The sequence below is a fragment of the Palaemon carinicauda genome, chromosome 13 (assembly GCF_036898095.1).
Source record: "Palaemon carinicauda isolate YSFRI2023 chromosome 13, ASM3689809v2, whole genome shotgun sequence".
NCBI lineage: Eukaryota > Metazoa > Arthropoda > Malacostraca > Decapoda > Palaemonidae > Palaemon > Palaemon carinicauda.
This window is the reverse complement of record NC_090737.1, coordinates 136,909,051-136,921,849: the sequence shown is the minus strand read 5'-3', so window position 1 is coordinate 136,921,849 and position 12,799 is coordinate 136,909,051. Positions and strand designations below refer to the sequence as shown.

At 35.7% G+C, this 12,799-nt stretch overlaps 1 protein-coding gene across 1 annotated transcript in view; it reads right to left on the bottom strand.

Moving 5' to 3' along the window:
* Window positions 1-7,217: 7,217 nt before the first annotated feature.
* Window positions 7,218-12,799, bottom strand: part of LOC137651835 (collagen alpha chain CG42342-like) — a 141,761-nt gene continuing 136,179 nt past the window's right edge. Inside the window, exon 26 of the mRNA XM_068385056.1 lies at window positions 7,218-10,231. The gene's annotated coding sequence lies outside the window, so the exon portion shown is untranslated. The remainder of the gene's footprint in view (window positions 10,232-12,799) is intronic.

Here is a 12,799-nt window from a genome sequence, read left to right as displayed (position 1 = left end):
AATTCAACCTGGACAGGTTGAGGGACCCCAACATCGCAGAGTCCTTTATGGCAACAGTTGGAGGGAAGTTTGCCCCACTGTTAACGCTAGAGGAAGACCACAGCGCGGAAACGTTGACAGCTCAATTCAACAAAGTCATGATAGAGTCTGTAAACGAAACGCTTGGAAACGTTCGTAGGAAAACACAGCGATGGGTCACAGATGAAATCATGGATATGTGTGACAAAAGAAGAGAACTGAAAAACAACAAGACCACACCCACCGGAGCAACAGAGTACAGAGAAATCAACCGCAAGATAAGAAAAAGCATGAACCAAGCCAAAGAAGATTGGATTGGGAAACAGTGTACAGAAATTGAGGAAAAGCTGGAGAAGAACAACAGTAGGCGAGTGTTCCAAATCGTGAAAGATCTAACAAAACCAAAGGAAGCACGAGTCAGTCCCATCCAAGACAAAGCAGGGAACTGCCTCACGGAAGACGACGACATACTCAAGAGGTGGACAGAGTACTGTTCCGACCTTTACAACTACCAGACCAATGAAGATCCCAATGTAACATCGTGCCACAAATCATCTAACAACGACGAATTCCCAGTACTAAGAGAAGAAGTGGAGGAAGCGATCAGATCGCTAAAACATGGAAAAGCTGCAGGAGTAGACAACATCCCTGCAGAACTTATTAAGCATGGCGGAGACAGTGACTGACATCCTCACTAGCATCTGCAACAAGATCTGGCAGACAGGTGAATGGCCCACACCCTGGACACAGTCCCTCATCATCACGCTTCCCAAGAAAGGCAACTTACAGCATTGCCAAAACTATAGAACAATTAGCCTTATCAGCCACGCAAGTAAAGTGATGTTGAGTGTCATTCTGAACCGACCGAGACCCCAGGCAGGAGAGATCATTGCCGAAGAACAAGCTGGGTTTAGAAGAGGAAGGAGCACAACGGAACAGATTTTCAATCTTCAAGTTCTGTGTGAGAAGTACAGCCAACATCAGCAAGATATCTTCCACGTGTTCATCGTGCCCTCTTGGCCACAATGAACAGGTACAACATGGGACAAAAACTGATACAGACGATTCAACAGCTGTACAATAAGCAACCAGTGCGGTCTTTGCCCAAGGCAAAATAGGCGAATGGTTCCAAACTTCAATAGGTGTCTGCCAAGGCTGCCTTCTGTCACCAACCCTGTTCAACATCTTCCTTGAACAAATTATGACAGATGCTCTCGAAGATCATGTGAGCACAGTTAGCATCGGAGGACGAACAATCAGCAACCTTCGGTTTGCTGATGATATTGACGGCCTGGCAGGGAACGAAGATGGGCTGGTCAACCTCGTGAAACGTCTGGACGAAACATCAACCAGATATGGAATGGAAGTCAGTGCTGAAAAAACAAAGCTAATGAGAAACAGCGACGAACCAATCAAAGCAAAAATCGTGGTTGGTGGTCAACAACTTGAAACAGTCCAACAATTCAAGTACCTTGGTGCAATCATCAGCCAAGAAGAATCCAAACCAGAAGTCCATGCAAGAATCGCGCAAACAATAGCGGCGCTAACAAAACTGAATCCAATCTGGAAAGACAAAAACATCGCTGTCAAATCCAAATTGAGACCATTGCATGCCCTAATCATTTCCATCCTTCTGTATGCTCGTGAATCCTGGACACTGACGGCAGAGCTACAGAGAAAGATCCAAGCTGCAGAAACGAGATGCTTCAGACGAGTGCTTGGCATCTCGTACATTGAGCATGTCACAAATGAAGAAGTCAACAGAAGCGTGAGACAACACTTAGGATGATGCTATGAAGATTGCTGTCCACAGTGAAGAGGAGAAAACTAAAATGGTATGGCCACACAAGATCAAGGGGCCTGTCCAAGACAATTCTCCAGGGAACAGTTCAGGGAAAGAGGAGAAGAGGGCGGCAGAGAAAGAGGTGGACCGACAAAATTGCTGAATGGACTAGTGGAAGCCCCTATTGCGGTGTTCCACCAGGCAACGCCCCTACGATCCTGGTGGAATATGGGATCGGTAACGGTATTTCCCATGTTTAGTAACTAAGGGGGAGTTTCTTAAAGGACGATGGTTTGCATTCATGTAGGAACTATTTAGTAGTCTTATTTAATCTATGGCATCCTGGCTCAATCAACCCCCTCCCCACCACCCTTTGTCATGTTTTAAAGACTTAGTGACTACTAGGCATACCGCCCAACAATAACTACCCAGTTTAAGGTTTAACCAGCTGTTCCAGCTTCACTATTTTATACTCTAAAGTAGATTAGTGTTTAAAGTTTACTGCAAGAATCAAGGGGGGAAAGTTGTTGCAGTTTAATATTTCTGCCAAAATGTGTGGCAGGAATATTAATGACCTTCCATTGCTTCCTTGAGGTTAGTGCGTGACCCCCACCTACGTACTTGAACCTTGCCGGTATAACATAGTCCAACCACAGATGTTTGAGAAAGGACTAATTGGAGTTTCTCAAGGTATTGACCACCAGTAGCAAGTTCCTGCAAACAGTTGGTTTGGCATTTGAGGCAGGTACAAATCATATTTAGCTTGCAGGCGTTAATGGGATATGTCCCACGGCACTTGCCAGTCAACCAGGACAGTTACCATTATGTGCCCATCCTACTGTGTATGTTTCGGTTTGGTACTTTGATACCTTTAAGTTGGAATTAGCCATGCATAGATTTGTTTCCATAGTCATGATGTATGGTGCAGGCGATTGTTTCTGGTTGGGATGGCTAGTTCGGTGTAGACAAATCAGCAGCATCTTATCGGGCTAATTATAATGCAATAATCCTGCCCAATGAGTTTCAACTTCAATTTTTTAACACGGAACTCAAATGGGGTCACAGAGAAAGACCTCCATGAGTAACCAGGGTATGTCGGACGCGTTTACTTCTTCACACTTGAGAAAAAAAACTTAAGTCCTTATTCCGTACCCTCACTTATCTGTACAAGGACAGCAGCAACCACAAACTCCTCTCTGCCTAAACCAATCAGGGAAAGTATAAAGCTTTACCCGTCGTCTGGCCTATGGTGCAATTGCAACCAACTCTAGCAGGATATAATTAATCATTAAGGTATCAGTCAGATATCAACATCAATCCACTATTGGAAGAGTACATGGTGACTTAGGTCATTCCAATGGAACTTCTTGTAAGATGCCTTCTTATGATTACAACTATACCACTGCGAAATAGACCGGAGAATGAAGATGCATTGGTAAATGATTGATTGGTTTTGGAGTTTTCTGGCATCCTGACATCGAAGGTGATTGTCGCATTTTTTTTTTCGGTGACATTCTGGACGACTTATTGAACAGGAAGTGGTGTCTGCAGGTCCAGCTTGTGTTGGCAACTTGCCTCCTTGCCGGCAATTTCTATCTGTTGGACACCAGGTAAGTATCAAAAACTTCATCTTGAACCTGCTTGGCTTATTTAAATGAAAAGGTTGAAGTCCACTACTGCTCCTTTGAGGCCACTTTTTGACCAATAGCACGACTCAACCATCGATAATGAACGTAGCATGAATGGAGGTCAACCAATTGGATACCTTCTTCATGATTGACTTAAGTCTTTGTGATGTGCACGTCACTTTTTTCCTCAAACATAAATGGAGGTAGATGAGATTTAGGCCTGACAAACACTTGTCCATCCTTTTTACATGCTTGTGACACGCTGCATTTAAGTCCCTGTTAGGTCTATCTACCCTGATGCGTACTTCTTGTACCCACTCATCATTCTGCGTATCACATGCTTTCTGGATGACATCCTCTACCGGGTCTTGATTACGTCCACAATCAGCAGTTCAGCATTGAAGAACACAGCGCAGTCATTCTGGGTTCTTGGAATTGGGCTCTGCAACAGTATCAAAGAATATTCTTTGAATTTGAAGGATGTGATACCTGATTGCCGAAATCATTTGGTTTCTGGTTCTTCTATCCACTTGGTCATTGTTTTCAAGAAGCCTTTTATGTGATCCTTTTTAGGACTGTTTCCATGTACAAACAAGGAACTTTAAGATACTTAATGTAGCATGTAACTCATCTTCCCTACGCTTACTAGCATTTACAACGGAATTGACCTTGTTACTATCACTACAGTGCATATATCTTTTCCAGAAGACAAGATATTGGTAGTAGTAGTAGTAGTAGTAGTCTATTCTTCATTGCTCATTTTCCTTTCACAACAGCTGGCAAGGTCCGAAATATCACGTGTCTGCACTTGTACAAGCAGTGAATAAATACAGGTAGAGGTTCCACCTTCTGCAGCTATAGTTAATAATTCACTAAGGATAGTCACGGTTTATAGTGCACAGGGGTCTAGTAGAAGGGACACAAGCACAGGCTGTTTTTTTAATATTCAAGTGGAAGTCTCAACTCTTTAGAGTTAGCGCCATCTTCAAACAGACACTTTCAGTCGAAAAATTAGGCCAAGTAAGGTCTCTTCAATGGAGGTATGTTGTGGTGTTGCTGTCCGTTAGATTGCGAGTCTTGGTTTGAAAAATCCTCCTTAGGTGCATATTACGTAGTAACTTTGTAATAGATTCAACACAATTTGGGTCACATTGCATAATTTAGCAGGAGCATTATCCTTTCCCCAAGAAGTTTACAGTCCAACAGCTGCCTGGTTAAATTACCTCATTGCCATCCCCTTTAAAAATAAAACTAACCACCTTTAATTGAAGACATTGTCCCTTAAAAATAAAGATAAATCATGATGAATCAAGTTAAAATCCAGTACACAATCATACACAGATTTTATTTCATAACTTACAAGCTTTACAATATTCAAACCTTATATGAACATAGGTTTGATTCTTATAAAATCCTCATTTGCAGTGCCTACAGTGATCACACTTTCTGAAATAAACTTACTAAACCAAATACTCTGGGTCTAGCACTACAAATCAATTATATATACTTTGTAATATACACCTGCATAAATCTCTGCACTAGGCTTGACCAACACTGCTTATTCAGTAATCTGAAGACTACCCTAAAGGTTTTCCAACCCATTTAGTGGATTCTTTTGTCGGCAATTAACTGTGACCATGATTAATCTACAATTTCCTTCACAATCCATATCAGTCAATTCTCTTATGAAGTGAATAAAAAAAAAATGAGTGAATCATAAATAGATACTTCAGACCTCATCAGTTATGAAGGAAATTAGGGTTCAACTTTTCATCATAAAACCCACTTAATTTTAGGAAATGGTCTTCATATCATAGTCAAAGTATAGTCACCGTATGCTTTCCTTTTATGGAAGTTCCTGATTTGTAAATATCCTAACACTTAAGTATATTTGTATAAATCTATGCCAAACTTTGATTTAAAGCTTAATCCTAAACAGAATGCAACAATTTTTTTTTACTTAGGAGTACATTTTCATTTATACAAAATGCAAAGGCATAAAAATGCTATAATAATGATGGGTCCCTAAGATTAATTTTATATTTGTAGATACTACATCCACTGTTGGCTTTATAACTGTCAAAAGTAGATGCAGTAATCATAATATTCCTTTCTTCCTTTACTTCACTATGTAGTCTACAAATGATAACAGTGCAGATTGTCACCTCTTTAAATGTGACTAAAGAATTCTTGAAAGATAGTACAGCAGCTCAATATTTGTTAAATGACAGAACAGTACATTATGAATATTCCAATCTCTAGAGTACAGCAGCTCAATATTTGTTAAATGACAGAACAGTACATTATGAATATTCCAATCTCTAGTGTACAACTTTCATCTGTATAATAATTTCGATATGCAAATTTAGTTAAATTTCCTGCATTAATTTTAAAGGAAGGAGTTGTACGGACTGTAAAAAGTTCAAAATCTGGAGCTGCTTGACAATATTTGTATTTAATAAGCTGTAAATCTTTCTATCGAGTGTTTTCACATGAAAAATTAATTACCGTATATAGTTAACAGGCATTTGAAAATTCTGATTAAATCTTGGATGCAAATTACTCAATTATATTGAACAAGGTTTAGATTTTACATTGGTTTTCATCATTAAGGAATTGTTACATTTCATAACATTACCCCATTCAATTGTAATATGTTGATATTAAAAGTTTAATTGTATATCATGAGTTTCAGCACTGTAACCTGAACATTAAATTGTGATTTCTATTTTCATAATGACACTAGGTTATATATTCTGTACTTTTATGAAGCACAAGTTTTGATGAAACTATGTCCAGCCAAGAACTTACTAGTCGTAAAAATGATCAAACTATAAACCTGTGTATGACAGGTTGAGAAATTTTCATCAAATCCTCATGCTTCATAGTTAAGTAAAGCACTATCATATAGACATACTGACTAGAGATCCAAAGAAATCATATGGTAACTATAATGACATATATCTAATAAGACATTATTTTGAGATTCTACTTCTTAATAAAAATAAACAAATGTAATTTATTGTCCTAACCTATGTTACTAAACATGCAAAAACATTCTGGAGGGCATCAATATATACATCCAAAAGTCTTAATCCCTTAAACAAGTGAGAATATTTTCATTTATACAGCAACATAAAAATAAGGATGGCACTCAGAAGACCATAATTACTTGAACCCATCATGGGCTTGCTTTTTTTTGCAGCAAGAAGCACTTTAAGAAGGCCTTTCTGTGCCCTTTCCGCTTCAAAAAATATTATAAAAATAGAATGGTGAATTTTGTGCACCTTGAAATATCCAAGGTTTAAGGAATAAATTGTCCCCTGTAATTAAAATATTCAAGCCATCAGCAAATAGGAAAAAAGGTACTTTGTGCAGTAGTGTCAACTCTATGCAATTTCTATTATTACACAGGGTTCATCCTGAGTAACAGTTTTATTGTTGAGCATCAACAATAACTACAGTATTTCAAGTAAAAAAAACATGACAAAATTACAGAAAAATAAAATAAATACTAAGGACTGCAAGGAACTGTATTAGAATTTGATGAGAAATAAGAATGTAAACTATTCAGTGTTTGAGTATACCAAAAACTTATTTCAAAATTTTCTCAACCAAAAAATACCTATATAGTACTGAAGCGTGCTGGCATGGATCTTTTAATATCTTAATCCACTGTATTAATATAGCATAATGTCACTCAAGATTAAAAATAAGCATCCAATACACTTGAGCAAATTTGGATTTTTCAGAAAGTTAAATCTTGATAAAACAAGGTGAATTTTTAAATTTAAAATCTATTGACTTGCTATTTAAATTAATGTAAATTGCAGCAAACTTTTATCACACCTAAACAATACAACTCTGCAGCCATATAAAAATATTACTACCTTAGATATTGAGGAGCACTTGGTAGAGTTTTTACATTGAATTTATGGAAGCATCCATCCTGAGCTGAAAATAAAAGTTGTCTTAGGAATATGAAATACATAAAATTGTAACATTTTGTAAGTTTTCAAATTCCTGAAATAGGGAAGCCATCAACTAAATTAAATATTTTTGACATTTCAGAGCTTGACATATTACAGCACTGACTAAATTACATTTACCCAATCATAATGCAGTAGAGTACAAAGTTTCAAAATCATGATTTAATAAAAAATCATATGAAGCCATCTCCAGTTCAACTTTGGTTTCATATTCATTCTAATTTCACTGTTACCAACTAAACTTTTAGAACAAGTGTTTGTTTATTGGAAGCTGTATATTTCAATAGCTGTAAGGGTAAAGTCTCTTTAGTAAATATTTCAAAGGTACTCTGGAAAATGGCAGCACACGATAGACACTAGTTCATCAATGAACTTTATGCTTTAGTGTACAGTATAGGGATTTTATGTTTATGCTCTCTTGAAATGTGAGCAACGATAAAACCCCTAATGTATTAAACTAAAATATCAGCTATAAAGTATTTGAAAAATGAATTAACATACTATACAAAATAGCAAATAAAAATATCAATTGATCTTCAAGTTACCATTTAAGGCAGGTCCTATAATTATAAAGATATTGGATAGAAGTAATTTAAATTTTATAATGGTGCTTGTAACTGAAGAATAGAGGCTGAAATCATTTGAGTTTTCCTCATTTTATCTAAACTATGATGTGAAATCTAACTCAAAACTTATTAGTGCTCCAAAAGGAGCAAGGGTAAAGAATTAGTTATAAGCGATGATATGCATCTATAGTTCCTTAAGACATGTTTCATTTCCCTGCTTTGATATAATAAAGTGCTACATAGTCAATTACTACATACAGTAATACCCCTCATTACGTCAAATAAAATTTTGACTTGATCATTAACATAGAAATTTCATCTACAATGCGACTTTACTCTACATTACTGCAAGCCCTTTGTTATACAGCAAGATATAGACATCTAAAAGCCCAAAACCTTTTTTATTAAAAGGTGGAAAATAAACATTAAAAATAAGAATACTGGTACCACAAATTATTTACAAGATTTTTAAACTCATAACTACTAACCCTACATCCATAGTTGATTGTTTACAAGTGTTCTAGCGTGTTGTGCTAGTAAAAGTTATCGACTCCTGGTAACATTTATATTATTTGATGCATGGCTTAAAATCAATAGTGAATCAAAGTTGAAGTCAATGATGAAAGATATGATCAACATACGAAAATAATTACTGAATGCTCTGGGGGCTGGATTGGAAAACAGTTTCCATCATTAAGCACAACAAAGACAGCATTGTTTACAGTAACGTGACAATGTATTAATATTACTGTGGTAATTTTTTTGTGTGATGTCTTTATATTGAAAAATAAGTGTTGTACGCAAAGGATAGCAGGTTGTAAGTACTTTGTCATTGTGTTGTCATATGGAACACTTGCAGCACACTATATGGGCATTTCAGACTTGCAACGCATCTTCTGGACCCCGTTAATGACGTAGTGAAGGGTATTACAGTACCTGGAAGTCTAAGGTGGTGGCTATATGGGACATTGCACTAGACAAAAATTATATAAAAAAAAACATTTCTTGAGATAATACAATGGTAAAATATTTCCATCAGTACCATGGGTTACATAGCTTCTAATTGTGTGTGATATGTATAACCTATTCCAACCCCAAAACAATTATGTTTGGTCTAATGTCATCTGACAAATTTCAATTGCAAGTACCTTCTGTTCTGTTACACCTAAATTTTCTGGTTTTTAACTTTTTTTTTATATCTACCTAAAACTTAATATTCCTAAAATACTTTTCTTATCACGAGAAATGTTACTCAAGGTGTATTGCATGACAAGAAAAATGAACTGACATGAAAAATAAAGTCTTGCATACCTTTTAACATAAAAGGGAAACATATTGTATAACAATTACTAAACTACAGCAGTTATTCATTGAATTGCTAGCTAGGCTGAAGTAGCACTATCGTGGTCAAACTACAGAAAGAGATTAGTATTCCATCCAGAATACCATGATTTAGTTTAAAAAAATTACAAACCAAATTTGTTCCTTCAATAAAAAAAAATGCACCAAGATTTATAATAAAAACTGCCTTATTTTGGTGATTTAACAGTTGTTCAGTAACTAATTGTACAGTATTTAGATATCCATTCACTTTAATCCATTTTTCTTCTGAAATCTCAAAAAATTATTCAATATAATCAAACCATACGAGATTATGTTCACTTTCATGTTTCAGTATTTCATTCATTCTTAGTATAAAGTCATTTCAGTAGTAGATAAAAAATGGATGATAGTCGTGAAAAAAAATGATGAAGGTCAACTCAAATCAGGGGAGAACCCAAATCCCAATCTGAAATTTGACCTTCGACATCCATGTAGTACCATACTACTGTATAGCTTATGCTTTGTTCAAATAGAGAGGTCTATGTACCTCCTAGTTAGAAGATTAGCAATGAAATGCAGAAATAACAAAAAAATACTCGCTATACACAGTCACTGTGGACTAAGACAGTATAAACTTCTGTACACTATTTACAACGATGAACATTTACTCCTGTTTGTATTGTGCTCACTCATTCAATTCACCTACTGGCAGATCCAGAAGAGCTTTAAATTAGTTTCAGAAAACCAGATTTATGAACGATCACAGCTGATTTCTCATCAACCATATTTCATGACATCTTGAATATGTTTTCATTCTGGAAGAGCACAACAACGGAACTCCTGAGTCTGCCAACAGGCTTACCATCACTGCTTGATTGCATCACTGACTCCAGGCTAGTGACGATTAAACAGTTGTTCAAATTTCTGAAATATAAAAAGGCATGTTTATTAATACAGTATGCCATTAGCATAAATGAGTTCATACAAGCTAAGATTTTATAGCACACACATGAAATTCTACAAGTTTAACAGCAATAGAACTATAAAATGCATTTTAAAAGCAAAGGCAGGCATATCAAAATTTGGTAATTTGACTAATATATAATCGACGAAATTCACCAGAATCCATTTGCTTTTTACATTTTACAGTTTATGATAAAACAGAAACAGTAAGGCTATGAACAATAAATCTCTCATTATTGCTCTAAAATACTCATTGCATGAACAATATTAACTACTTATATAACCTTGTATAAATAACACAACATTCTACCTTGGAAAACTATGAACAGAAACATGAAGTCAGAGTTTTCTATAAGTTGCCAGCTTGAGAACCAATAGCAAATATTGTAAACTCTTATTTACAAAAGCCAGTACATTTCAACTTCCTTCTGTAACTCTTGACCTACTCATAATATAGCAATTTTAAAATAGAACATACTTGCGTAAGCATAGATCACAAACTTGCAAGACTTGCTGCTGTTAAATAATTTGGAATATGCAATTAAAAGTTAACTAAGATTGTAAAATAATCTGTTGCTGTGAGAGGAAGCGCATTTTTTTATGATTTAGTGAGCTTTTAAATATGAACATCCTTAAGAGTATGTAGAGTAAATAAAATTTTTTGGATTGATGGTTGAATTCCTTGATCCACAGATCAGTTATTGCCAACTGAGCAATTAGCGAGAGGTAAAGTTTTTTTACAGATGGATTTATTTGGGCAGCATAAGCTAGTGCTGGACTCTGGGAGTCCACTCAATGCTCAGATGCAACTATGGATAAAACCATGCAGTTACATTATTAAATGAAGTTGGAGAGCCATATGTAAGCAAATTAGAAGGATAAAAAGTGAAGTTAGGAGTCCCTTCAGTCTCTCAAAATAAAAGCTACAGTACACCCTATGAAATGCACTTTTCACTAATCCCCCCCCCCCCACAATTAGAGGTAGAAGCCCTGGATAATACAAGTCTCCTGAGTCCCTGAAGTATTAAAAAGCACTAATCAAAAGTTGTACTACTGTTCAGTAAAAATACTGAAAACTTATGAAAAGCTAGGATTTCCCTCCCTTGTAGCAACATTATAACACGTTTATCACAAGAACCATTGGTCAAAACCTAATTCAACATCAACAGGTTTTATAAATATTAAAATCTTATCCTGCATTTGGTTGAGAAGATATGATCTCTTGGCATTTAATTTATATTTACAGATTCAATAAGATGAGTGTCACTGTTACTAATATCTATGCCTACCTATGACAAGTGAACCAAATTCAGACCCCCCAACAAGAAACTGTACAACCGAATCTTAATATCATTAGCACCTTCTTTTGTCTTTATACGCTTGAAGAAACTACCATCAAATAAACAAAAGCTCATTTATCACACCTATACTGAACAGTGCACTTGTTATCCCTACATACCTTTTACAAGGGGAGATCTTAAGTTGCTGAATAAAGCAAACAAGACATGCACCTTATACAATAACTTTCGAGATATCCTATAGTTACTGAAATAACACTTCCAGGGTAGACCAAATTGGAGTATTCAGAAATATTCTAAAATGAAGTCACAACCAAAATAATTGTTAAGACATTATATCGTATTGAACCTACAAAAGAAAATAAAAGACTTGTGGATTAAATGCATACATTGTACAGTACAATGTGATTATTAAAATTGGATATATTTGTACTCAGAATTATGAAACAGCATGCTAAATGAGTTAATTGAACAAGTTCTCTAGACATAATATCCAAATAAGAATGAACGTTTTAGTCCAACAACGGAAGAATTGAGCACTTAAAAAGACCAGACAGAAAAACTGTACATGTAAAACAGGGCAGAAAAAAAATCTACAAATTTCCTTAGGGTAGACAAATCCAGAGACGACATCTTCAAACCAAGTATAAAATACCTTTCATCTGGAGCCACGAGTAGAACGTCTTTGCATTCGAAAGTCATCATAAATAATTGCAGCAATAAGACTTGCTGCATGTTTTTTGTCAGATGCTATCTAGTCTCATAGCTTTACTAGAGGCTGTAGTATATTAGAAGGAAAATTGGTGAGTTCTTTATTTTAAGGGTTAATGTCACCATTCTAAACTATCACTAACAAAAGCACTATGCACTTCAGGCCAATAAAGAAGAAACATATTCCATTATTAATATACCACTTGTGTACAACTTCAGAAAAATGCATCAGACCAGAAGTGAAATTTTCAATAAAGAATTACACCCAACTAGAACTGTAAACTTCATGTGGTACAGTAATGTAAAGAAAACACTGACAAATAAAAGATTTAGACAGAGGATTATGTGCTAGCCCCAGATCACCAGAGACAACATACCGTGGTCATTTAGAGGTCCATCATCAACTGAAATTTGTTGAAAATTCAACAAATATTAAGATATGATTCACAACCTCCCCTTATGCTATGACGGGGCTTTATAATCAACAAAAGTTGAAAGCAGCACTAAGTTAAAGATCAAT